The following is a 25244-nucleotide window of genomic DNA, read 5'->3' as shown; positions in this document are numbered from 1 at the left end:
TATATAAATAGGCATCGAAACGTTTTCTTTTGTAGGCTAGGATTGATGCACGAGAAGAGGATCGACAAATGTGCGACGATTTCGACCCTGATCTACATATAGATCTTCATGAAGTAGAAACAGATGATGAATTGGATGTTGATGCAACAAAGCCTTCTCAGGACGTAGCATACCAATTTCCTGAAACGAGCTATCTTCGCTTTAGTTACGAGTTGCTTCAAGAACACCGAAAACGTGAGTTGAAGTCAGAAATTTTTAACAAAATGAAGAATCTCGTCGAAAGCTACACGTCTTTGGGAAAGGCTGGAACTCGTGCTATAATGAGAGACATCATGTAATCAAAAAAATTCCAGAGCGAGTACAAAGATCTATTTTCAACGTCTTCTGGAACTGGACATGATGACAAATTTTTGAAGTCGCTAGCAAAGGATTACAAGGAATCCAAAGACCGTGAAAAAGGCAAGCAAGTTCAGGGTCAGAGAACAAAAGTTTCCCAGAAGTTCTTGATTGGAAGAAGCATGAAAGATAGTAAACTGGAAGTGAGTGGGTAAGAGGTGCAAGGAAAGGAGAACAGAGCTGAGGTGGCAAAAGCTTTTGCAAGAGTCAGTAAACGTGGAGATGAACGACGGAGGCTTCTTTCAATTGTGGCATGGAACTTCAGTCAATCAGTACTGCAGTCCTACTTTAGTTGCTCAAAGAGCACCACAACAGCGGCCAGAGTTCATTCGATATTATTTGGCAGGAGCGGTGTCCCTCAAGATGGACTCCACTTCATGGCAGGCTGTTAGTCCAGAGACAATTCATGAAATACAGGAATTCCTTCGCCAGGATGACTTATCCCGTCCATCGTCCTGCAGGAGTGTTATCGTGGATGGAAAGAAAATGGTGTTCGCTACTGGGTGGGGGGAGGGACAGGGGGGTCAGAACCTCCCGCCTCCCGTACCCTGTTCCCCCGCTTCACGTACCTTTATCTCCCGCCTCCCGCCCTTTTCCGTGCTGCTCCCGTCCCCTGTAGATTAGCAGAGTCAAAACACATTCTAGTCATTTAGCTTCGCAATTCTTAAGCATTTCCTTTGTTTTTAAATAATTTAACAAGATTACCACTGCCGTATGTTTCAATTCAATGAAGTTTTGACCTACTTGTTTATCTTCTTTGAGTTTCACCATTTCAGTCCATTTTCATCGGCTCTTCAGATTTGTTTCTGAAATCCGTTTTCAGTGACGACGGTCTCAAAAGTTAATTCTAAATTGTATCTTGTTCTGATAAAGTATACGGATTTCCAGTAACCAGTCCGGCGTTTATTGGGATCAGACAATTAAATCATGGAGGTAGGATTTGACGGAATTGCAGCCAAACGTCCCAGGCGGATTTCAGATATGCGTATCTGGACTCACTGGCAATTTCCTCTAGCCAATGCACACATGCAAAATCTTTAAGAATTTAGAAATTTGGTGCTGTTGTGTTTCAGAGAGTTATCGTGAGATACAGTATCTACAGTGTTAGCGAATGCGAGGAAACAAGGAAAAACTCAAAATATATGTTAAGCTTAACGATTGTTGTGGTAAGTTATTAAACGATGGCTAACAAAACAGGACATCACACCTACCGTGCAATTCATAATCTTTAGAAGCAATCTTCTCTTTGTTTTCGATGAAGTCGTTCCTGACTGCTTCCCAAGCTGTTTGTCTGCCTATTCTAATTAGAATCGATTTCGACTTGTCTAAAACAAAAATCTGAGACGTAAAACGAACCACTCCACACTCTCCAGCGCGCTCATTAAAGCAGCATTCAGTTGAGGCATCTCTACACCACGCGGCGAAATCGTTGGTCCGTTCTGATTCACGGTCGTAAGGAGCAAGCTCCCAAGAAGGTCTTCCATGCACGGACCTTTCACTGCCGCACCGAAAAATACTGAGACCTAATAAAATTGTCTTGGACGACATTGATTTGAGATCGCCTGCTCGTCTCACCTTTTGGCATTTGACAGCTTACGCGACACATGTGCACTAATGCCGCTTGACATTTCATGACCTATGACGTAACCACTGTAAACGGGTTTACTATTTGACCGGAAGTAAGCCTGTTTTTCAGCCCAAGCGCAAATTTTCATTTGCTCGTTTCCTCAGAAGTCTCAGAAGTGACTAAGAAGACGTTAAATGCAAGTCAAATATATTTTGGGTTCTTGTTTTCGAAAGCATTCTAACGCATTGTTGAATTTAAAAAATTAGCGTTTCGCATTACTCTCCCGCTTCCCACCCTCTTAGAACTCCCGCTTCCCGCCCTTTCCTCTCCCGCCCCCTATTCTCCCGGGCTCCAGCCCCCATTCCCCCCCCCCCCCCCCACACTACTGGCAGTGCGACATAAAAGATGTCGTGCAATAATACCAGCTCAAGTTTCCAAATGGAGTTAAAAGAAGCTATATTTATGCTCACATCGCAAAGAACTTTCGAACTCTGCAATCTTTGAGATCATTTTGGCCATTCCAACTTTGATTCCCTCCTGTCTATCCTTGATGACATCAAGAACCAAGGAGTTTTGGATACTACCCACTCTCAGCTTGTGAAAGATGCCAGAGATTATCAAAAGTTTCTCAAGATGAAATTTACCAAGCAGGTATATTTTTATTATTGTTATAGATAGTATACTATGATAGTTGTATAGCACACAATTGGAGCGGTTCCTCGAATGATGCTGTTAAAAGTGGCTGGTGTTCAATTGCTTAATTTTGCTTTCAATTTGCTTTGTATAGCTTTTTGATGAAAGAGAGAATTTGGCACTAGCTCAGAAGTCACATAGGGCCTTGACAACTACAATAAAACTGCATTTCTAAGCAGATTTTTTTTTTATTTTTTAAGAAGAAAAACCTACTTTAAGGTATTATTCCTTTTTCAGTTGTGACGCCTTGTTCATTGACAAACTGACAAACGTTAGAGATTGAGTCGTAGAAAGTTTACAAAGTTTACAGGATAAAGTATAGTCAAGATCATTACATTTCGATAAGTTTGTCACAAAAAGAAGGAAAAAGGGGAAATGGAAAGGAGATGGGCAAATACACTGTATAGGTCAACTGGTATTGTGCCGTTAAAATAACATAATAAACGAAATTATTTTAGGTTGTAATAAATAGTGATTGAAGTTAAAAATGACATGGTTTGTTCATCTATAACGTTAAAAAAAATGTTGAATAAATGAGAGCAACAAAAAAAGTTGGCCATCTGATCAATGGTCCTCCTTGCCTCAGCGTACAGGTAGAAATGTCGGAAGTTGTAAGGTTCACTCATCAGCATTAATGCTTAATGGAATATTTTAAGTGCAGCGGTTTATTATTTTTTAGTTTATTTATTTTGGATTTTAGGTTGAGAGTCATTCCCCTTGTGCTGAGTTGTGCCTTGACTATGCTATTGGAGATTTTTCGGCTGAACATTACCATGTTTCGTTAAATATTGAACAGTTTCACCAGGTGAGGAAGCAAGTCACTGAAGCAGTTGAGAGGGTTAGTGATCAAGAGAAGAAGGCCTCACTTGTGAAGTTGTGGAGGCAAGTTTTATTAAATCATGATGAGTACTTGGCTTACTTGATTCGCACAAAACATCAAGGTGGATACTATCAGTATATCCTCAACAACCTTTCGCCAGGGAAAATTGTAGTCATAATTGACTATAAGACGAAGGTTGAGCTTGCAATGAGAACAAGGGAAACGTTAACCAGCGTGAGTTGTATGGAAAAAGAGGAATCTCCTTTGATAGATTCTTTGTTATTGCTCAGGTAAATAAACTATGTATGTTACTGTACATGTCCTGGAGATGCTAGTATGGCTGATTTGCTGTAGTTGATATCAATTCTCCGGTTAAACCGGTAATCAACCTAGCTGAATTCAGTGTAAGTTTTATTTTTTGTCTGTAATCCTTGCATATTCCTAATCGTGACAAGTTATTTGGGTTGGTAGACCAAAATAAAATTGTTTAGACCAGGAACTTACTTTTTCTACAGAATATGACATTCACAATGCGTGTACCTTGTTCAACTTCGGTCTATTGTATTGATGCATGTGTTGTCCGGTCAGGACTTCGTGCAATAATATACAGTATATGGTTGTTTTGCCTTTGTCAAAGTTCACATAGCCTGTGATAGAGTTACAGTGTATGGCATTAGCATTTAAAGGAGTTTAAGGAGTTGGTTAAGATCAATATTTTGTGGTTCATTTTACTAGAAGGGTTGTGAGATCAGGTGGAAGAGGGTCAGCGAAACATTGAAGTAATCGACTTATGGTCAGAAGACACAAAACAAGATGCCTGGTTCACCCAGAGTGCCCTGGACATTGGTTTTAGGTGGTTAGAAAGTGTTTATCCAGTGTTTTCAGTCTACTTGTTTTCTGATAAGTGAATAGAAGTTAATGTTCAAAATACAATAAAAAATTGGGAGGCTAGAAAGGAAACAGGTCTGTAATACAAGGTTATTTTAAAGCTTGTTCATGTTTGAGAACACTGCTGTTAAAAAGTTAATTTATAGCTACAGTGTATGGGAAAGACATGCCAACTATTTTTGTTTTCTTTCATTATTTTATGTAACAAGTTTGATGATATTCATGCCCTCAGGCTCTTATTAAGTTTGATAGAGAATCTTTCAAGATTTGTTTTGTTATGGTTGTGGTATTTAAGATACTTTAAATGTTCAGTTGAAACCCCTAAGAAATTTGGATTTTCTAAGTGGCCAGTCATCCTCTAGGAAATATTTGGATATTGAAATTATAGAAACAGTATAATAAGAATGGCTTTAAAATGCTATTACAATTATTCGTACATGCAGTCGGATCTTTGAGTGTAGGCAAACATTGTAAAGTTAACGCAGCTATGTAACAATGTATTCCAGTCTTAATATTTTACCCTGTGCTTACAACCTCTTCTTATTATACTCTTAAACAATGGACCACATTATCACAACAATGTGGTCCCTTTCTACCTGGCGGAGGTCAACAATATTTTCAATTTCACATTGAAAGAGTACAATAACTTCGAAGCTGGAGTAGGAAAGTTCAGGCTCGATTCACATTTTGCAGACATCAGCCATAAAATTGTACGTTGGGTACGATTGGGTAATGATTTAAAAAGTGGAGAACAAGTGCCACGACGAAATCAATTTTCTCTGTCGGTCTCTTCTTTGCTAAAAGAGTTACTGCAAGAGTTGCCGACTTACGTGAAGCCGAATCGAATGCAACACTAACGACGACAGCTGATGAGGCAGCTTCGTTAACTTCAAAGCCATTCATTTATCTCACCCAAAACGAACAATGTCTCCCACAATACTTGGCGTCATCGACAAGGATCGGAGATAGTAAGACTTGTAACTGTGACGTAATAGTACTTAGTTACAAAGAGGAATGTCAAGACGAGAAGCCATCACACATTTTCTATGTATTTGCCAAAGAAAGCACCTGCACCACAGGACGGAATCTGCTTTACTTTGTTGCAATAGAGAGAATACGTCACAACCATTACTACATCTTCTTAGATGATGATGTACATCTTGGATTCAACTCGTTCAGTTCTCAATAAATAAAAAGACTGAAACCGTTTAGAGCCTTTGAACGGTGGCTTTTGGATGATGAACCAGTAGTGGGTGTTGTGAACTTTAAGAATAATGGTAAGAAGGCGATTGATATGTGGTATCAATGAGCCACCAGTAGTCGTTCCAGAGATGTAGTCCGATGCTCTCTTTAAGGCTTTTCATCATCAAGCGATCAAGCACATTTTGCCATTTCCTGCAAAATACGACAAAGAGAGTTGGTGGATTTCTCGGTTGCAAGTAATCTATTCTGTGGAGCTAATATTCCGAGGCCAGATGCTCTATTATTTACCAACAGCTGTCTACAACAGGCAACATCGTGCTTATCCGCAGGGGCACGAGATGTTTTCCGCACGAGTGCCTTTCATTATCGACGACAATCAAAACAAGGCTCCTACAGCTTACCAAAACCGCACCTTGTTTAGAACATTTTGGTCCGGCCAAGAGGTAGGCAGGCTAACGGCAAAAGTCATTAAAAGGTGCGAACTATTTAGATTTAATTTCAATTGAATCGAGACATCTGATTGGGTGACATCGAAAAAACGCGAAAAACATCAAAGAAAAAAGTAAAAAAAAAAAAAAAAAAAAAAAAACTCGCTTTATTACATGTTTCTTTTCCAAGCCCCTATTTTCCGTCTCTCGGCCAAGTTTGGCCATTGTTCTATGCGCCAATCAAAAGGAAGAGCCGAGAACGTGCTGCACCTTGCGCGACGCAATATTGGATCAATATTGGATCCATCAAATTTATATATCAGAGTTTATCAAAGCTTAAGTATACTATTCGCTGCATTTTCACTTTCTATCGTTGGATAAATACCTTTCAAGAAGCTTTGTTCTTGCCCGCAAAATGCGGAGTGGAGTCACGGAGATCCGGGCGTGAAACAGATGTTTATCGCAACTTATGCGAAGGAAAAGTTGTTTGGTACAGGGAAATGGAGTTCTTCTGGACACAAATAACGGAAAAGGAAGATCTGTACTTTCTGCCGGGAAACAATTCGGCGTCAAAAAAAAGATGCGAAACACTCGTGGTAAGATACACTGATTTCATCAAGCTTGTGAGGTTCTTCCACGTGAGGGTCATGTATCCAGGTGTATCCTCTGAATTATATAAATAGTCATCGAAATGTTTTATTTTGTACGCTAGAATTGAGAAGAGGATCGACAAATGTGCGACGATTTTGCCCCTGATCTACATGTAGATCTTTATCAAGTAGAAAAAGATGATAAATTGAGAAATTGATGATTTTCCTGAAACGAGCTATCTTCACTCTAGTTACAAGTTGCTTGAAGAACGCCGAAGACGCGAGTTGAAGTCAGAAATTTTTAACAAAATGAAGAATCTCGTCGAAAGCTTCACGTCTTTGGGAGAAGCTGCAACTCGTGCCATAATGAGAGGCATCATCCAATCAAAAAAATTCCAGAGCGAGTACAAAGATCTATTTTCAACGTCTTCTGGAACTGGACATGATGACAAATGTTTGAAGTCGCTACCAAAGGATTACAAGAAATCCAAAGACCGTGAGAAAAGTAAGCAAATTCAGGGTCAGGCAGCAAAAGTTTCCCAGAAATTGTTGATTGGAAGAAGCATGAAAGATAGTAAAGTGGAAGTGAGTGGGTTAGAGGTGCAAGGAAAGGAGATCAGAACTGAGGTGGGAAAAGCTCTTGCAAGAGTCGGTAAACGTGGAGATGAACGACGGAGCCTTCGTTCAATTGTGCATGGCATGGAACTTCAGTCAATCAGTACTGCAGTCCTACTTTAGTTGCTCAAAGAGCACCACAAGAGCGGCCAGAGTTCATTCCATATTATTTGGCAGGGGCGGTGTCCCTCAAGATGAACTCCACTTCACGGGCCAGCTGGCTCTTAGTCCACAGATAATTTACGAATTAGAGAAATTCCTTCACCAGGATGACATATCCCGTCCATCATCCTGCAGGAGTGTTATCGTGGATGGAAAGGAAACTGGTGTTCGCTACTGGGTGGGGGCTACTGGCAGTGCGACATAAAAGATGTGGTGCAACAATACCAGCTCAAGTTTCCAAATGGAGTTAAAAGAAGCTATATTTATGCTCACATAGCAAAGAACTTTCGAACTCTGCAATCTTTGAGATCATTTTGGCCATTCCAACTTTGATTCCCTCCTGTCTGTCCTTGATGACATCAAGAACCAAGGAGTTTTTGGATACTACCCACTCTCAGCTTGTGAAAGATACCAGAGATTATCAAAAGTTTCTCAAGATGAAATTTAACAAGCAGGTATATTTTTATTATTACTATAGATAGTATACTATGATAGTTGTATAGCACACAATTGGAGCGGTTCCTCGAATGATGCTGTTAAAAGTGGCTGGTGTTCAATTGCTTAATTTTGCTTTCAATTTGCTTTGTATAGCTTTTTGATGAAAGAGAGAATTTGGCACTAGCTCAGAAGTCACGTAAGGCCTTGACAACTACAATAAAACTGGATTTCTGAGTAGATTATTTTTTTACTTTTTTAAAGAAGGAAAATCTACTCTAAGGTATTCCTGTTTTAGTTGTGATTCCTTGTTCATTGACAAACTGACAAACGTTAGAGATTGAGTCGTAGAAAGTTTACAAAGTTTACAGGATAAAGTATAGTCAAGATCATTACATTTAGATAAGTTTGTCACAAAAAGAAGGAAAAAGGGAAAATGGAAAGGAGATGGGCAAATACACTGTATAGGTCAACTGGTATTGTGCCGTTAAAATAACATAATAAACGAAATTATTTTAGGTTGTAATAAATAGTGATTGAAGTTTAAAATGACATGGTTTGTTCATCTATAATGTTAAAAAAAATGTTCAATAAACGAGAGCAACAAAAAAAGTTGGCCATCTGATCAATAGTCCTCCTTGCCTCAGCGTACAGGTAGAAATGTCGGAAGTTGTAAGGTTCACTCATCAGCATTAATGCTTAATGGAATATTTTAAGTGCAGCGGTTTATTATTTTTTGGTTTATTTATTTTGGATTTTAGGTTGAGAGTCATTCCCCTTGTGCTGAGTTGTGCCTTGACTATGCTATTGGAGATTTTTCGGCTGAACATTACCATGTTTCGTTAGATATTGAACAGTTTCACCAGGTGAGGAAGCAAGTCACTGAAGCAGTTGAGAGGGTTAGTGATCAAGAGAAGAAGGCCTCACTTGTGAAGTTGTGGAGGCCAGTTTTATTAAATCATGATGAGCACTTGGCTCACATAATTCGCACAAAACATCAAGGTGGATACTATCAGTATATCCTCAACAACCTTTCGCCAGGGAAAATTGTAGTCATAATTGACTATAAGACGAAGGTTGAGCTTGGAATGAGAACAAGGGAAACGTTAACCAGCGTGAGTTGTATGGAAAAAGAGGAATCTCCCTTCACAGATTCTTTGTTATTGCTCATGTAAGTAAACTATGTATGTTACTGTACATGTCCTGGAGATGCTAGTATGGCTGATTTGCTGTAGTTGATATCAATTCTCCGGTTAAACCGGTAATCAACCTAGCTGAATTCAGTGTAAGTTTTACTTTTTGTCTGTAATCCCTGCATATTCCTAATCGTGACAAGTTATTTGGGTTGGTAGACCAAAATAAAATTGTTTAGACCAGGAACTTACTTTTTCTACAGAATATGACATTCACAATGCGTGTACCTTGTTCAACTTCGGTCTATTGTATTGATGCATGTGTTGTCCGGTCAGGACTTCGTGCAATGATATACAGTATATGGTTGTTTTGCCTTTGTCAAAGTTCACATAGCCTGTGATAGAGTTACAGTGTATGGCATTAGCATTTAAAGGAGTGAATTTTTCTGCTGGTTAAGATCAATATTTTGTGGTTCATTTTACTAGAAGGGTTGTGAGATCAGGTGGAAGAGGGTCAGCGAAACATTGAAGTAATTGACTTATGGTCAGAAGACACAAAACAAGATGCCTGGTTCACCCAGAGTGCCCTGGACATTGGTTTTAGGTGGTTAGAAAGTGTTTATCCAGGGTTTTCAGTCTACTTGTTTTCTGATAAGTGAATAAAAGTTAATGTTCAAAATACAATAAAACATTTGGAGGCTAGAAAAGATACAGGTCTGTAATACAAGGTTATTGTAAAGCTTGTTCAAGTTTGAGAACACTGCTGTTAAAAAGTTAATTGATAGGTACGCTGTATGGGAAAAACATGCCAACTATTTTGTTTTCTTTCATTATTTTATGTAACAAGTTTGATGATATTCATGCCCTCAGGCTCTTATTAAATTTGGTAGAGAATCTTTTAAGATTTGTTTTGTTATGGTTGTAGTATTTATGATACTTTAAATGTTCAGTTGAAACCCCTAAGAAATTTGGATTTTCTAAGTGGCCAGTCATCCTCTAGGAAATATTTGGATATTGAAATTATAGAAACAGTATAATAAGAATGGCTTTAAAATGCTACTACAATTATTTGTACATGTAGTCGGATCTTTGAGTGTAGGCAAACATTGTAAAGTTAACGCAGCTATGTAACAATGTATTCCAGTCTTAATATTTTACCCTGTGCTTAAAATCTCTTTTTATTATACTCTCAGACAATGGACCACATTATCACAACAATGTGGTCCTTTTCTACCTGGCGGAGGTCAACAATATTTTCAATTTCACATTGAAAGAGTACAATAACTTCGAAGCTGGAGAAGGAAAGTTCAGGCTCGATCGACATTTTGCAGACATCAGCCATAAAATTGTATGTTGGGTACGATTGGGTAATGATTTGGAAAGTGGAGAACAAGTGCCACGACAAAATCAATTTTCTTTGTCGGTCTCTTCTTTGCTAAAAGAGTTACTGCAAGAGTTGCCGACTTACGTGAAGCCGAATTGAATGCAACACTAACGACGACAGCTGATGAGGCAGCTTCGTTAACTTCAAAGCCATTCATTTATCTCACCCAAAACGAACAATGTCTCCCACAATACTTGGCGTCATCGACAAGGATCGGAGATAGTAAGACCTGCAACTGTGATGTAATAGTACTAAGTTGCAAAGAGGAATGTCAAGACGAGAAGCCATCACACATTTCCTATGTATGTGCCAAAGAGAGCACCTGCACCACAGGACGGAATCTGCTTTACTTTGTTGCAATAGAGAGAATACGTCACAACCATTACTACATCTTCTTAGATGATGATGTACATCTTGGATTCAACTCGTTCAGTTCTCAATAAATAAAAAGACTGACACCGTTTAGAGCCTTTGAACGGTGGCTTTTGGATGATGAACCAGTAGTGGGTGTTGTGAACCATAACAATAATGGTAAGGCGCTTTTCAATGGAAAGAAGGCGATGGATATGTGGTATCAATGAGCCACCAGTAGTCGTTCCAGTGATGTGGTTGGATGCTTTCTTTCACGGTTTTCATTATGAAGCCACGAAGAACATTTTGCAATTTCCTACACAATACGATTTCTCAGTAGATTTCTCAGTTGCATGTAATTTATTCTGTAGTTTATGTAGTTTAGTTTCTGTAGTAATTTATTTATTCTGTAGAGCTGATATTCCGAGGCCAGACGCCCGATTACGCACCAATAGCTGTCTACAACCGACGACATCCACAGGGGCACGAGATGTGTTCCGCATAAGTGCCTGTCATTATGGAGGACATTGAAAACAAGGCTCCTACAGCTTACCAAAACCGCGCCTTGTTTAGAACATTTTGGTCCGGCCAAGAGGTACGAAGGCTAACGGCAAAAAGCAAAAAGGTGCGAACTATTAAATTTTATTTTCAATTAAATCGAGGCATCTGATTGGGTGACATCGAAAAAACGCGAAAAACATCAAAGAAAAAAGTAAAAGAAAAAAACTCGCTTTATTGCATGTTTCTTTTCCAAGCATCTATTTTCAGTCTCTTGGCCAAGTTTGGCCATTGTTTTATGCGCCAATCAAAAGAAAGAACCGACAATGTGCTGCACATTGCGCGACGCAATATTCAAAAGTGAAAAGTGACAGTTTTGTTGGAGGAGTTCTTTACAGAAATAGTCATTTTATATCCATCAAATTTACACATCAGAGTTTATCAAAGTTTAAGTATCCTGTTAGGAGCAATTTTCACGTTCTATCGTTGGATAAATGCCTTTCAAGAAGCTTTGTTGTTGCCCGCAACATGCGGAGTGGAGTCACCGAGATCCAGGCGTGAAACAGATGTTGAACGGAACTTACGCGGAGGAAAAGTTGTGTGGTACAGGGAAATGGAGTTCTTCTAGACACAAAGAACGGAAAAGGAAGATCTGTACTTTCTGCCGGAAAACAATTCGGCTTCAAAAAAAATGCAAAACACTCGAGGTGAGACACACTGATTTGATAATGCTTGTGAGGTTCTACTCCACTTGAGGGCTATGTATCCAGGTGCATCTTCTGAATTATATAAATAGCCATCGAAACGTTTTCTATTGTAGGCTAGAATTGATGCACGAGAAGAGGATCGACAAATGTGCGACGATTTCGACTCTGATCTACATGTATATCTTCATGAAGTACAAACAGATAATGAATTGGATGTTGATGCAACAAAGCCTTCTCAGGACGTAGCATACCAATTTCCTGAAACGAGCTATAGTCTTCGCTTTAGTTACGAGTTGCTTCAAGAACACCGAAAACGTGAGTTGAAGTCAGAAATTTTTAACAAAATGAAGAATCTCGTCGAAAGCTACACGTCTTTGGAAGAGGCTGGAACTCGTGCTATAATGAGAGACATCATCCAATCAAAAAAATTCCAGAGCGAGTACAAAGATCTATTTTCAACGTCTTCTGGAACTGGACATGATGACAAATTTTTGAAGTCGCTAGCAAAGGATTACAAGGAATCCAAAGACCGTGAAAAAGGCAAGCAAATTCAGGGTCAGAGAGCAAAAGTTTCCCAGAAGTTCTTGATTGGAAGAAGCATGAAAGATAGTAAACTGGAAGTGAGTGGGTAAGAGGTGCAAGGAAAGGAGAACAGAGCTGAGGTGGCAAAAGCTTTTGCAAGAGTCAGAAAACGTGGAGATGAACGACGGAGGCTTCTTTCAATTGTGGCATGGAACTTCAGTCAATCAGTACTGCAGTCCTATTTTAGTTGCTCAAGGAGCACCACAACAGCGGCCAGAGTTCATTCTATATTATTTGGCAGGGGCGGTGTCCCTCAAGATGGACTCCACTTCATGGCAGGCTGTTAGTCCAGAGATAATTCATGAAAGACAGGAATTCCTTCGCCAGGATGACTTATCCCGTCCATCATCCTGAAGGAGTGTTATCGTGGATGGAAAGGAAACTGGTGTTCGCCACTGAGTGGGGGACAGGGGGGTCAGAACCTCCCGCCTCCCGTACCCTGTTCCCCCGCTTCACGTACCTTTATCTCCCGCCTCCCGCCCTTTTCCGTACTGCTCCCGTCCCCTGTAGATTAGCAGAGTCAAAACACATTCTAGTCATTTAGCTTCGCAATTCTTAAGCATTTCCTTTGTTTTTAAATAATTTAACAAGATTACCACTGCCGTATGTTTCAATTCAATGAAGTTTTGATCTACTTGTTTATCTTCTTTGAGTTTCACCATTTCAGTCCATTTTCATCGGCTCTTAAGATTTGTTTCTGAAATCCGTTTTCAGTGACGACGGTCTCAAAAGTTAATTCTAAATTGTATCTTGTTCTGATAAAGTATACGGATTTCCAGTAACCAGTCCGGCGTTTATTGGGATCAGACAATTAAATCATGGAAGTAGGATTTGACGGAATTGCAGCCAAACGTCCCAGGCGGATTTCAGATATGCGTATCTGGACTCACTGGCAATTTCCTCTAGCCAATGCACACATGCAAATTCTTTAAGAATTTAGAAATTTGGTGCTGTTGTGTTTTAGAGAGTTATCGTGAGATACAGTATCTACAGTGTTAGCGAATGCGAGGAAACAAGGAAAAACTCAAAATATATGTTAAGCTTAACGATTGTTGTGGTAAGTTATTAAACGATGGCTAACAAAACAGGACATCGCACCTACCGTGCAATTCATAATCTTTAGAAGCAATCTTCTCTTTGTTTTCGATGAAGTCGTTCCTGACTGCTTCCCAAGCTGTTTGTCTGCCTATTCTAATTAGAATCGATTTCGACTTGTCTAAAACAAAAATCTGAGACGTAAAACGAACCACTCCACACTCTCCAGCGCGCTCATTAAAGCAGCATTCAGTTGAGGCATCTCTACACCACGCGGTGAAATCGTTGGTCCGTTCTGATTCACGGTCGTAAGGAGCAAGCTCCCAAGAAGGTCTTCCATGCACGGACCTTTCACTACCGCACCGAAAAATACTGAGACCTAATAAAATTGTCTTGGAACACATTGATTTGAGATCGCCTGCTCGTCTCACCTTTTTGCCATTTGACAGCTTACGCGACACATGTGCACTAATGCCGCTTGACATTTCATGACCTATGACGTAACCACTGAAAACGGGTTTACTATTTGACCGGAAGTAAGCCTGTTTTTCAGCCCGAGCGCAAATTTTCATTTGCTCGTTCCCTCAGAAGTCTCAGAAGTGACTGAGAAGACGTTAAATGCAAGTCAAATATATTTTGGGTTCTTGTTTTCGAAAGTATTCTAACGCATTCTTGAATTAAAAAAATTAGCGTTTCGCATTACTCTCCCGCTTCCCGCCCTCTTAGAACTCCCGCTTCCCGCCCTTTCCTCTCCCGCCCCTCGTACCCCTCCCGCCCCCTATTCTCCCGGGCTCCAGTCCCCATTTCCCCCCCCCCCCTCCCCCACTACTGGCAGTGCGACATAAAAGATGTCGTGCAATAATACCAGCTCAAGTTTCCAAATGGAGTTAAAAGAAGCTATATTTATGCTCACATAGCAAAGAACTTTCGATCGAACTCAATGCTTTCTGGACTCTGCAATCTTTGAGATCATTTTGGCCATTCCAACTTTGATTCCCTCCTGTCTGTCCTTGATGACATCAAGAACCAAGGAGTTTTGGATACTACCCACTCTCAGCTTGTGAAAGATGCCAGAGATTATCAAAAGTTTCTCAAGATGAAATTTACCAAGCAGGTATATTTTTATTATTGTTATAGATAGTATACTATGATAGTTGTATAGCACACAATTGGAGCGGTTCCTCAAATGATGGTGTTAAAAGTGGCTGGTGTTCAATTGCTTAATTTTGCTTTCAATTTGCTTTGTATAGCTTTTTGATGAAAGAGAGAATTTGGCACTAGCTCAGAAGTCACATAGGGCCTTGACAACTACAATAAAACTGCATTTCTAAGAAAAACCTACTTTAAGGTATTATTCCTTTTTCAGTTGTGACGCCTTGTTCATTGACAAACTAACAAACGTTAGAGATTGAGTCGTAGAAAGTTTACAAAGTTTACGGGATAAAGTATAGTCAAGATCAGTACATTTAGATAAGTTTGTCACAAAAAGAAGGAAAAAGGGAAAATGGAAAGGAGATGGGCAAATACACTGTATAGGTCAACTGGTATTGTGCCGTTAAAATAACATAATAAACGAAATTATTTTAGGTTGTAATAAATAGTGATTGAAGTTAAAAATGACATGGTTTGTTCATCTATAATGTTAAAAAAAATGTTGAATAAATGAGAGCAACAAAAAAAGTTGGCCATCTGATTAATGGTCCTCCTTGCCTCAAGGTACAGCTAGAAATTTCTGAAGTTGTAAGGTTCACTCTCAGCGTTAATGCTTAGTTGAATATTTTAAGTGCGTGTTTTTATTATTTTTTGGTTTATTTATTGTGGATTTTAGGTTGAGAGTCATTCCCCTTGTGCTGAGTTGTGCCTTGACTATGCTATTGGAGATTTTTCGGCTGAACATTACCATGTTTCGTTAGATATTGAACAGTTTCATAAGGTGAGGAAGCAAGGCACTGAAGCAGTTGAGAGGGTTAGTGATTAAGAGAAGAAGGCCTCACTTGTGAAGTTGTGGGGGGAAGTTCTATCTTATCAAGATGAGTACTTGGCTCACTTAATTCGCACAAAACATCAAGGTGGATACTGTCAGTATATCTTCAACAACCTTTCGCCAGGAGACATTGTAGTCATAATTGACTATAAGATGAAGGTTGAGCTTGGAATGAGAACAAGGGAAACGTTAACCAGCGTGAGTTGTATGGAAAAAGAGGAATCTCCCTTCATGGATTCTTTGTTATTGTTCAGGTAAATAAACTATGTATGTTACTGTACATGTCCTGGAGATGCTAGTAGGGCTGATTTGCTGTAGGCGATATCAATTCTCCGGTTAAACCGGTAATCAACCTAGCTGAATTCAGTGTAAGTTTTACTTTTTGTCTGTAATCCCTGCATATTCCTAATCGTGACAAGTTATTTGGGTTGGTAGACCAAAATAAAATCGTTTAGACCAGGAACTTACTTTTTCTACAGAACATGACATTTACAATGCGTATACCTTGTTCAACTTCGGTCTATTGTATTGATGCATGTGTTGTCCGGTCAGGACTTCGTGCAATAATATACAGTATATGGTTGTTTTGCCTTTGTCAAAGTTCACATAGTCTGTGATAGAGTTACAGTGTATGGCATTAGCATTTAAAGGAGTGAATTTTTCTGTTGGTTAAGATCAATATTTTGTGGTTCATTTTACTAGAAGGGTTGTGAGATCAGGTGGAAGAGGGTCAGCGAAACATTGAAGTAATGGACTTATGGTCAGAAGACACAAAACAAGATGCCTGGTTCACCCAGAGTGCCCTGGACATTGGTTTTAGGTGGTTAGAAAGTGTTTATCCAGGGTTTTCAGTCTACTTGTTTTCTGATAAGTGAATAAAAGTTAATGTTCAAAATACAATAAAAAATTGGGAGGCTAGAAAAGATACAGGTCTGTAATACAAGGTTATTGTAAAGCTTGTTCATGTTTGAGAACACTGCTGTTAAAAAGTTAATTTATAGCTGCCGTGTATGGGAAAGACATGCCAACTATTTTGTTTTCTTGCATTATTTTATGTAACAAGTTTGATGATATTCATGCCCTCAGGCTCTTATTAAGTTTGATAGAGAATCTTTCAAGATTTGTTTTGTTATGGTTGTGGTACTTGTGATACTTTAAATGTTCAGTTGAAACCCCTAAGAAATTTGGATTTTCTAAGTGGCCAGTCATCCTCCAGGAAATATTTGGATATTGAAATTATATAGAAACAGTATAATAAGAATGGCTTTAAATTGCTACTACAATTATTCGTACATGCAGTCGGATCTTTGAGTGTAGGCAAACATTGTAAAGTTAACGCAGCTATGTAACAATGTATTCCAGTCTTAATATTTTACCCTGTGCTTACAACGTCTTTTTATTATACTCTTAGACAATGGACCACCTTATCACAACAATGTGGTCCCTTTCTACCTGGCGGAGGTCAACAATATTTTCAATTTCACATTGAAAGAGTACAATAACTTCGAAGCTGGAGAAGGAAAGTTCAGGCTCGATTCACATTTTGCAGACATCAGCCATAAAACTGTATGTTGGGTACGCTTGGGTAATGATTTGGAAAGTGGGAACAAGTGCCACGACAAAATCAATTTTCTTTGTCGGTCTCTTCTTTGCTAAAAGAGTTACTGCAAGAGTTGCCGACTTACGTGAAGCCGAATTGAATGCAACACTAACGACGACAGCTGATGAGGCAGCTTCGTTAACTTCAAAGCCATTCATTTATCTCACCCAAAACGAACAATGTCTCCCACAATACTTGGCGTCATCGACAAGGATCGGAGATAGTAAGACCTGCAACTGTGACCTAATAGTACTAAGTTGCAAAGAGGAATGTCAAGACGAGAAGGCATCACTCATTTCCTATGCATTTGCCAAAGAAAACACTTGCACTACAGGACGGAATCTGGTTTACTTTGTTGTAATAGAGAGAATACGTCACAACTATTACTAGATCTTCTTAGATGATGATGTAGATCTTAGATTCAACTCGTTCAGTTCTCAATAAATAAAAAGACTGACACCGTTTAGAGCCTTTAAACGGTGGCTTTTGGATGATAAACCAGTAGTGGGTGTTGTAAATTATAACAATAATCTTAAGGCGCTTTTCAATGGAAAGAAGGCGATTGATACGTGGTATCAACGAGCCACCAGTAGTCGTTCCAGTGATGTGGTTCGATGGTCTCTTTAAAGCTTTTCATCATTTTGCCATTTCCTGCACAACACGACAAAGAGAGTTGGTGGATTTCTCAGTTGCATGTAATCTATTCTGTGGAGCTGATATTCCGAGGCCAGACGCTCGGTTATGTACCAATAAGCTGTCTACTACCGAGAACATCGTGGTTATCCAGAGGGGCACGAGATGTTTTCCGCAAGAGTGCCTGTCATTATCGAGGACAATCAAAACAAGGCTCCTACATCTTGCCAAAACGGCACCTTATTTAGAACATTTTGGTCCGGCCAAGAGGTAGGAAGGCTAACGGCAAAAGTCATTAAAAGTTGCGAACTATTTAAATTTAATTTCAATTAAATCGAGGCATCTGATTGGGTGACATCGAAAAAACGCAAAAAAAAAAAAAAAGAAAAAAGTAAAAAAAAAAAAAAAAAAAAAAAAAGCCTCGTTTAATTGCATGTTTCTTTTCCAAGCCCCTATTTTGCGTCTCTCGGCCAACTTTGGCCATTTTTCTATGCGCCAATCAAAAGAAAGAGCCGACAATGTGCTGCACATAGCGCGACGCAATATTGGATCAATATTGGATCCATCAAATTTATATATCAGAGTTTATCAAAGTTTAAGTATACTATTCGCTGCATTTTTTTTTTTTTTACTTTCTATCGTTGGATAAATGCCTTTCAAGAAGCTTTGTTGTTGCCCGCAACATGCGGAGTGGGGTCACGGACATCCAGGCGTGGAACAGATGTTTATAGCAACTTATGCGGAGGAAAAGTTGTGTGGTACAGGGAAATGGAGTTCTTCTGGACACAAAGAACGGAAAAGGAAGATCTGTACTTTCTGCCGGGAAACAATTCGGCTTCAAAAAAAATGCGAAACACTCGAGGTGAGATACGCTGATTTCATACTGTTTGTGAGGTTCTCCTCCACATGAGGGTTATGTATCCAGGTGTATCCTCTGAATTATATAAATAGTCACCGAAATGTTTTATTTTGTATGCTAGAATTGGGAAGAGGATCGACAAATGTGCGACGATTTCGACCCTGATTTACATGTAGATCTTTATCAAGTAGAAAAAGATGATAAATTGAGAAATTGATGAATTTCCTGAGCTATCTTCACTCTAGTTACGAGTTGCTTGAAGAACGCCGAAAACGTGAGTTGTAGTCAGAAATTTTTAACAAAATGAAGAATCTCGTCGAAAGCTACACGTCTTTGGGAGAAGCTGGAACTCGTGCTATAATTAAAGGCATCATCCAATCAAACAAATTCCAGAGCGAGTACAAAGATCTATTTTCAACGTTTTCTGGAACTGGACATCATAACAAATTTTTGAAGTCGCTAGCAAAGAATTGCAAGAAATCCAAAGACCGTGAGAAAAGTAAGCAAATTCAGGGTCAGACAGCAAAAGTTTCCCAGAAATTGTTGATTGGAAGAAGCCTGAAAGATAGTAAACTGGAATTGAGTGGGTTAGAGGTGCAAGGAAAAGAGAGCAGAACGTAGGTGGCAAAAGCTCTTGGAAGAGTCAGTAAACGTGGAGATGAACGATGGAGGCTTCGTTCAATTGTGCATGGCATGGAACTTCAGTCAATCAGTACTGCAGTCCTACTTTAGCTGCTCAAAGAGCACCACAAGAGCGGCCAGAGTTCATTCCATATTATTTGGCAGGGGCGGTGTCCCTCAAGATGAACTCCCCTTCACGGGCCAGCTGGCTCTTAGTCCACAGATAATTTATGATTTAGAGAAATTCCTTCACCAGGATGACATATCCCGTCCATCATCCTGCAGGAGTGTTATCGTGGATGGAAAGGAAACTGGTGTTCGCTACTGGGTGGGGGCTACTGGCAGTGCGACAGAAAAGATGTGGCGCAACAATACCAACTCAAGTTTCCAAATGGAGTTAAAAGAAGTCATATTTATGCTCACATAGCAAAGAACTTTCCATCGAACTCAGTGCTTTCTGAACTCTGCAATCTTTGAGATCATTTTGGCCATTCCAACTTTGATTCCCTCCTGTCTGTCCTTGATGACATCAAGAACCAAGGAGTTTTTGGATACTACCCACTCTCAGCTTGTGAAAGATACCAGAGATTATCAAAAGTTTCTCAAGATGAAATTTACCAAGCAGGTATATTTTTATTATTACTATAGATAGTATACCATGATAGTTGTATAGCACACAATTGGAGCGGTTCCTCGAATGATGCTGTTAAAAGTGGCTGGTGTTCAATTGCTTAATTTTGCTTTCAATTTGCTTTGTATAGCTTTTTGATGAAAGAGAGAATTTGGCACTAGCTCAGAAGTCACATAGGGCCCTGACAACTACAATAAAACTGGATTTCTGAGCAGATTCTTTTTTAGTTTTTAAAGAAGGAAAATCTACTCTAAGGTATTCCTGTTTTAGTTGTGATTCCTTGTTCATTGACAAACTGACAAACGTTAGAGATTGAGTCGTAGAAAGTTTACAAAGTTTACAGGATAAAGTATAGTCAAGATCATTACATTTAGATAAGTTTGTCACAAAAAGAAGGAAAAAGGGGAAATGGAAAGGAGATGGGCAAATACACTGTATAGGTCAACTGGTATTGTGCCGCTAAAATAACATAATAAACGAAATTATTTTAGGTTGTAATAAATAGTGATTGAAGTTTAAAATGACATGGTTTGTTCATCTATAATGTTAAAAAAAATGTTGAATAAATGAGAGCAACAAAAAAAGTTGGCCATCTGATTAATAGTCCTCCTTGCCTCAGCGTACAGGTAGAAATGTCGGAAGTTGTAAGGTTCACTCATCAGCATTAATGCTTAATGGAATATTTTAAGTGCACCGGGTTATTGTTTTTTGGTTTATTTATTTTGGATTTTAGGTTGAGAGTCATTCCCCTTGTGCTGAGTTGTGCCTTGACTATGCTATTGGAGATTTTTCGGCTGAACATGACCATTTTTCGTTAAATATTGAACAGTTTCATGAGGTGAGGAAGCAAGTCACTGAAGCAGTTGAGAGAGTTAGTGATCAAGAGAAGAAGGCCTCACTTGTGAAGTTGTGGAGACAAGTTTTATTAAATCATGATGAGTACTTGGCTCACTTAATTCGCACAAAACATCAAGGTGGATACTATCAGTATATCCTCAACAACATTTCGCCAGGGAAAATTGTAGTCATAATTGACTATAAGATGAAGGTTGAGCTTGGAATGAGAAAGAGGGAAACGTTAACCAGGGTGAGTTGTATGGAAAAAGAGGAATCTCCCTTCATAGATTCTTTGTTATTGCTCATGTAAGTAAACTATGTATGTTACTGTGCATGTCCTGGAGATGCTAGTAGGGCTGATTTGCTGTAGTTGATATCAATTCTCCGGTTAAACCGGTAATCAACCTAGCTGAATTCAGTGTAAGTTTTATTTTTTGTCTGTAATCCCTGCATATTCCTAATCGAGACAAGTTATTTGGGTTGGTAGACCAAAATAAAATTATTTAGCCCAGGAACTTACTTTTTCTACAGAACATGACATTCACAATGCGTGTACCTTGTTCAACTTCGGTCTATTGTATTGATGCATGTGTTGTCCGGTCAGGACTTCGTGCAATAATATACAGTATATGGTTGTTTTGCCTTTGTCAAAGTTCACATAGCCTGTGATAGAGTTACAGTGTATGGCATTAGCATTTAAAGGAGTGAATTTTTCTGCTGGTTAAGATCAATATTTTGTGGTTCATTTTACTGGAAGGGTTGTGAGATCAGGTGGAAGAGGGTCAGCGAAACATTGAAGTAATTGACTTATGGTCAGAAGACACAAAACAAGATGCCTGGTTCACCCAGAGTGCCCTGGACATTGGTTTTAGGTGATTAGAAAGTGTTTATCCAGGGTTTTCAGTCTACTTGTTTTCTGATAAGTGAATAAAAGTTAATGTGCGAAATACAATAAAAACATTGGGAGGCTAGAAAAGATACAGGTCTGTAATACAAGGTTATTTTAAAGCTTGTTCATGTTTGAGAACACTGCTGTTAAAAAGTTAATTTATAGCTACCGTGTATGGGAAAGACATGCCAACTATTTTTGTTTTCTTTCAATATTTTATGTAACAAGTTTGATGATATTCATCCCCTCAGGCTCTTATTAAGTTTGATAGAGAATCTTTCAAGATTTGTTTTGTTATGGTTGTGGTATTTATGATACTTGAAATGTTCAGTTGAAACCCCTAAGAAATTTGGATTTTCTAAGTGGCCAGTCATCCTCTAGGAAATATTTGGATATTGAAATTATAGAAACAGTATAATAAGAATGGCTTTAAAATGCTACTAAAATTATTCGTACATGCAGTCGGATCTTTGAGTGTAGGCAAACATTGTAAAGTAGCGAAGCTATGTAACAATGTATTCCAGTCTTAATATTTTACCCTGTGCTTACAACCTCTTTTTATTATACTCTTAGACAATCGACCACCTTATCACAACAATGTGGTCCCTTTCTACCTGGCGGAGGTCAACAATATTTTCAATTTCACATTGAAAGAGTACAATAACTTCGAAGCTGGAGAAGGAAAGTCCAGGCTCGATTCACATTTTGCAGACATCAGCCATAAAATTGTATGTTGGGTACGATTGCGTAATGAATTAAAAGGTGGAGAAGAAGTGCCACGACAAAATCAATCTTCTCTGTCGGTCTCTTCTTTGCTAAAAGAGTTACTGCAAGAGTTGCCGACTTACGTGAAGTCGAATCGAATGCAACACTAACGACGACAGCTGATGAGGCAGCTTCGTTAACTTCAAAGCCATTCATTTATCTCACCCAAAACGAACAACGTCTCCCACAATACTCTGCGTCATCGACAAGGATCGGAGATAGGAAGACCTGCAACTGTGACGTAATAGTACTAAGTTGCAAACAGAAATGTCAAGACGAGAAGCCATCACACATTTGCTATGTATTTGCCAAAGAAAGCACCTGCGCTACAGGACGGAATCTGCTTTACTTTGTTAGAATATTTTTTTAATAATAATAATTATTGATCTATAGTACGCTTTTTAACATACCAGGTGATCAAAAGCGCATTACAACAATAAATAACCTAAAACTATACAAGTATTAAAAATCTACAATAAAATTTAAAAATACTAAAAACGCTACATCATTTATTTATATATACATATTTAAGAAATATTAAAAGCTAATTTAAAAAGATAAGTTTTAAGATTTGACTTAAAAGTGGAAATACATTTGATCATACGGAGGCTAACAGGAAGAGCGTTCCACAGAGTGGGCGCAGCCACACTGAGGGATCTGTCTCCCCGAAGGATGCTTTAATAAAACACCTTCAGTAGAGCGCAGCGAATAGCGTGTAATAGTCTTAATATGAATTAAATCAATGATGTAACTAGGTGCCATGCCATAGAGGGCTTTGAAAGTAAGTAATAAAATTTTAAAATTAATTCTATATCTTACTGGTAACCAGTGTAAATTTATCAAAATGGGCGTAATATGGTCATACTTTTTACATGACATAAGCAGCCTAGCTGCAGCGTTTTGTACTCTTTGCAATTTAGCTATTTCACAGTCCGGTATTCCATAGAGAAGTCCATTACAATAATCAATTCTACTTGTAACGAAGGCATGCAACACCATTTCTAATTTATCCCTAGGCAGAAAGTGGCTTATTCTCTTGATATTATGTAACCAGAAAAATGCCGCACTACAAGACTTAGAAATGTGGGTCGACATAGAAAAATGCGAGTCTAACCAGGCGCCTAGATTACGCACTACCTTAACAGGCTTAATATCGATCGTGCCAACACGGACTGAACTGTGATTAATTTTCAGCAACTGTTGTCTCGATCCGATAACAAGAAATTCAGTCTTATCATCGTTGATCTTTAATTTGTCCCGGTACATCCATTTACGTAAGTCACTAATGCATCGCTCCATGGCTTCCAATGCCTTCACTTGATCCGTAGGACTGTTAGGATTAAAAGACAAGTAAAGTTGCGTGTCGTCAGCGAAGCAGTGCGCATTCGGCAGGTGGACTTGTACTATCTCAAAGATCTTGGAGGCGTAAACCACAAACAGAAGCGGGGCGAGACAGCTGCCTTGTGGGACACCAAAACGCAAATCGAAGCTATCAGATGTAGCCCCCCTCAAACACAACACGCTGGCTGCGTCCCGACAAATACGACGAGAACCACTCTAAAGCCTTCCCGCCTATACCAAAATCAGTGGTCAAGCGTTTTAGCAAAATCGCGTGGTCCAAAATCGCGAGAGCTATCTTCGCTCTAGTTACGAGTTGCTTCAAGAACGTCAAAAACGTGAGTCGAGGTCAGAAATGTTCAAAAAAATGAAGAATCTCGTCGAAAACTAGACGTCTTTAGAAGAGGCTGGAAGTCGTGCTATAATGAGAAACATCATCCAATCAAAAAAATTCCAGAGCGAGTACAAAGATCTATTTTCATCGACTCTTGGAACTGGACATGATGACAAATTTTTGAAGTCGCTAGCAAAGGATTACGAGGAATCCAAAGACCGTGAGAAAAGCAAGCAAATTCAGGGTCAGAGAGCAAAAAGTTTTCCAGAAATTGTTGATTGAAAACACCATGAAAGATAGTAAACTGGAAGTGAGTGGGTTAGAGGTGCAAGGAAGGGAGAGCAGAGCTGAGGTGGCAAAAGCTCTTGGAAGAGTCAGTAAACGTGGAGATGAACGACGGAGCCTTCTTTCAATTGTGGCAAGGAACTTCAGTCAATCACTACTGCAGTCCTACTTTAGTTGCTTAAAGAGCACTATAACAGTGGCCAGAATTCATGCTATATTATTTGGCAGGGGCGGTGTCCCTCAAGATGGACTCCGCTTCACGAGGCAGGCTGTTAGTCCAGAGATAATTCATGAAATAGAGGAATTCCTTCACCAGGATGACATACCCCGTCCATCATCCTGCAGGAGTGTTATCGTGGATGGAAAGGAAAATGCTGTTCGCTACTGGCAGTGCGACATAAAAAATGTGGTGCAACAATAGCAGCTCAAGTTCCCAAATGGAGTTAAAAAAAGCTATATTTATGCTCACATAGCAAAGAACTTTCCATCGAACTCAATGTTTGCTGGACTCTGCAATCTTTGCGATGATTTTGGCCATTCCAACTTTGACTCCCTGTTGTCTGTCCTTGATGACATCGAGAACCAAGGAGTTTTCGATACTACCCACTCTCAGCTTGTGAAAGATACCAGAGATTATCAAGTCTCTCAAGATGAAATTTAACAACCAGGTATATTATTATTATTATTATTATTATTATTATTATTATTATTATTATAGATAGTATACTATGTTAGTTGTATAGCACACAATTGGAGCGGTTCCTCGAATGATGCTGTTAAAAGTGGCTGGTGTTCAATTGCTTAATTATGCTTTCAATTTGCTTTGTATAGCTTTTTGATGAAAGAGTGAATTTGGCACTAGCTCAGAAGTCACATAGGGCCTTGGCGACTACAATAAAACTGGATTTCTGAGCAGATTCTTTTTTAGTTTTTAAAGAAGGAAAATCTACTCTGAGGTATTCTTCCTCTTTTAGTTGTGAT

At 39.1% G+C, this 25244-nt stretch overlaps 6 pseudogenes; 5 read left to right on the top strand and 1 right to left on the bottom strand.

The window, feature by feature from the left end:
• Positions 1-618: 618 nt before the first annotated feature.
• LOC149113927 (uncharacterized) lies at positions 619-5122 on the top strand (annotated as a pseudogene).
• Positions 5123-5138: 16 nt separating this feature from the next.
• Positions 5139-6156, top strand: LOC149113926 (uncharacterized; annotated as a pseudogene).
• A 10903-nt stretch (positions 6157-17059) lies between these two features.
• On the top strand, positions 17060-18122 carry LOC149113925 (uncharacterized; annotated as a pseudogene).
• Positions 18123-19707: 1585 nt separating this feature from the next.
• LOC149113924 (uncharacterized) lies at positions 19708-22416 on the top strand (annotated as a pseudogene).
• Positions 22417-22505: 89 nt separating this feature from the next.
• Positions 22506-24269, bottom strand: LOC149113923 (uncharacterized; annotated as a pseudogene).
• Positions 24268-24924, top strand: LOC149113922 (uncharacterized; annotated as a pseudogene).
• Positions 24925-25244: the final 320 nt, after the last annotated feature.

The sequence above is a fragment of the Orbicella faveolata genome, unplaced genomic scaffold (assembly GCF_042242905.1).
Source record: "Orbicella faveolata isolate gen_17 unplaced genomic scaffold, um_ofav_v1 contig_14, whole genome shotgun sequence".
Classification (NCBI taxonomy): domain Eukaryota; kingdom Metazoa; phylum Cnidaria; class Anthozoa; order Scleractinia; family Merulinidae; genus Orbicella; species Orbicella faveolata.
The sequence above is the reverse complement of the archived record's forward strand: the minus strand, read 5'-3'. Positions and strand labels throughout refer to the sequence as shown.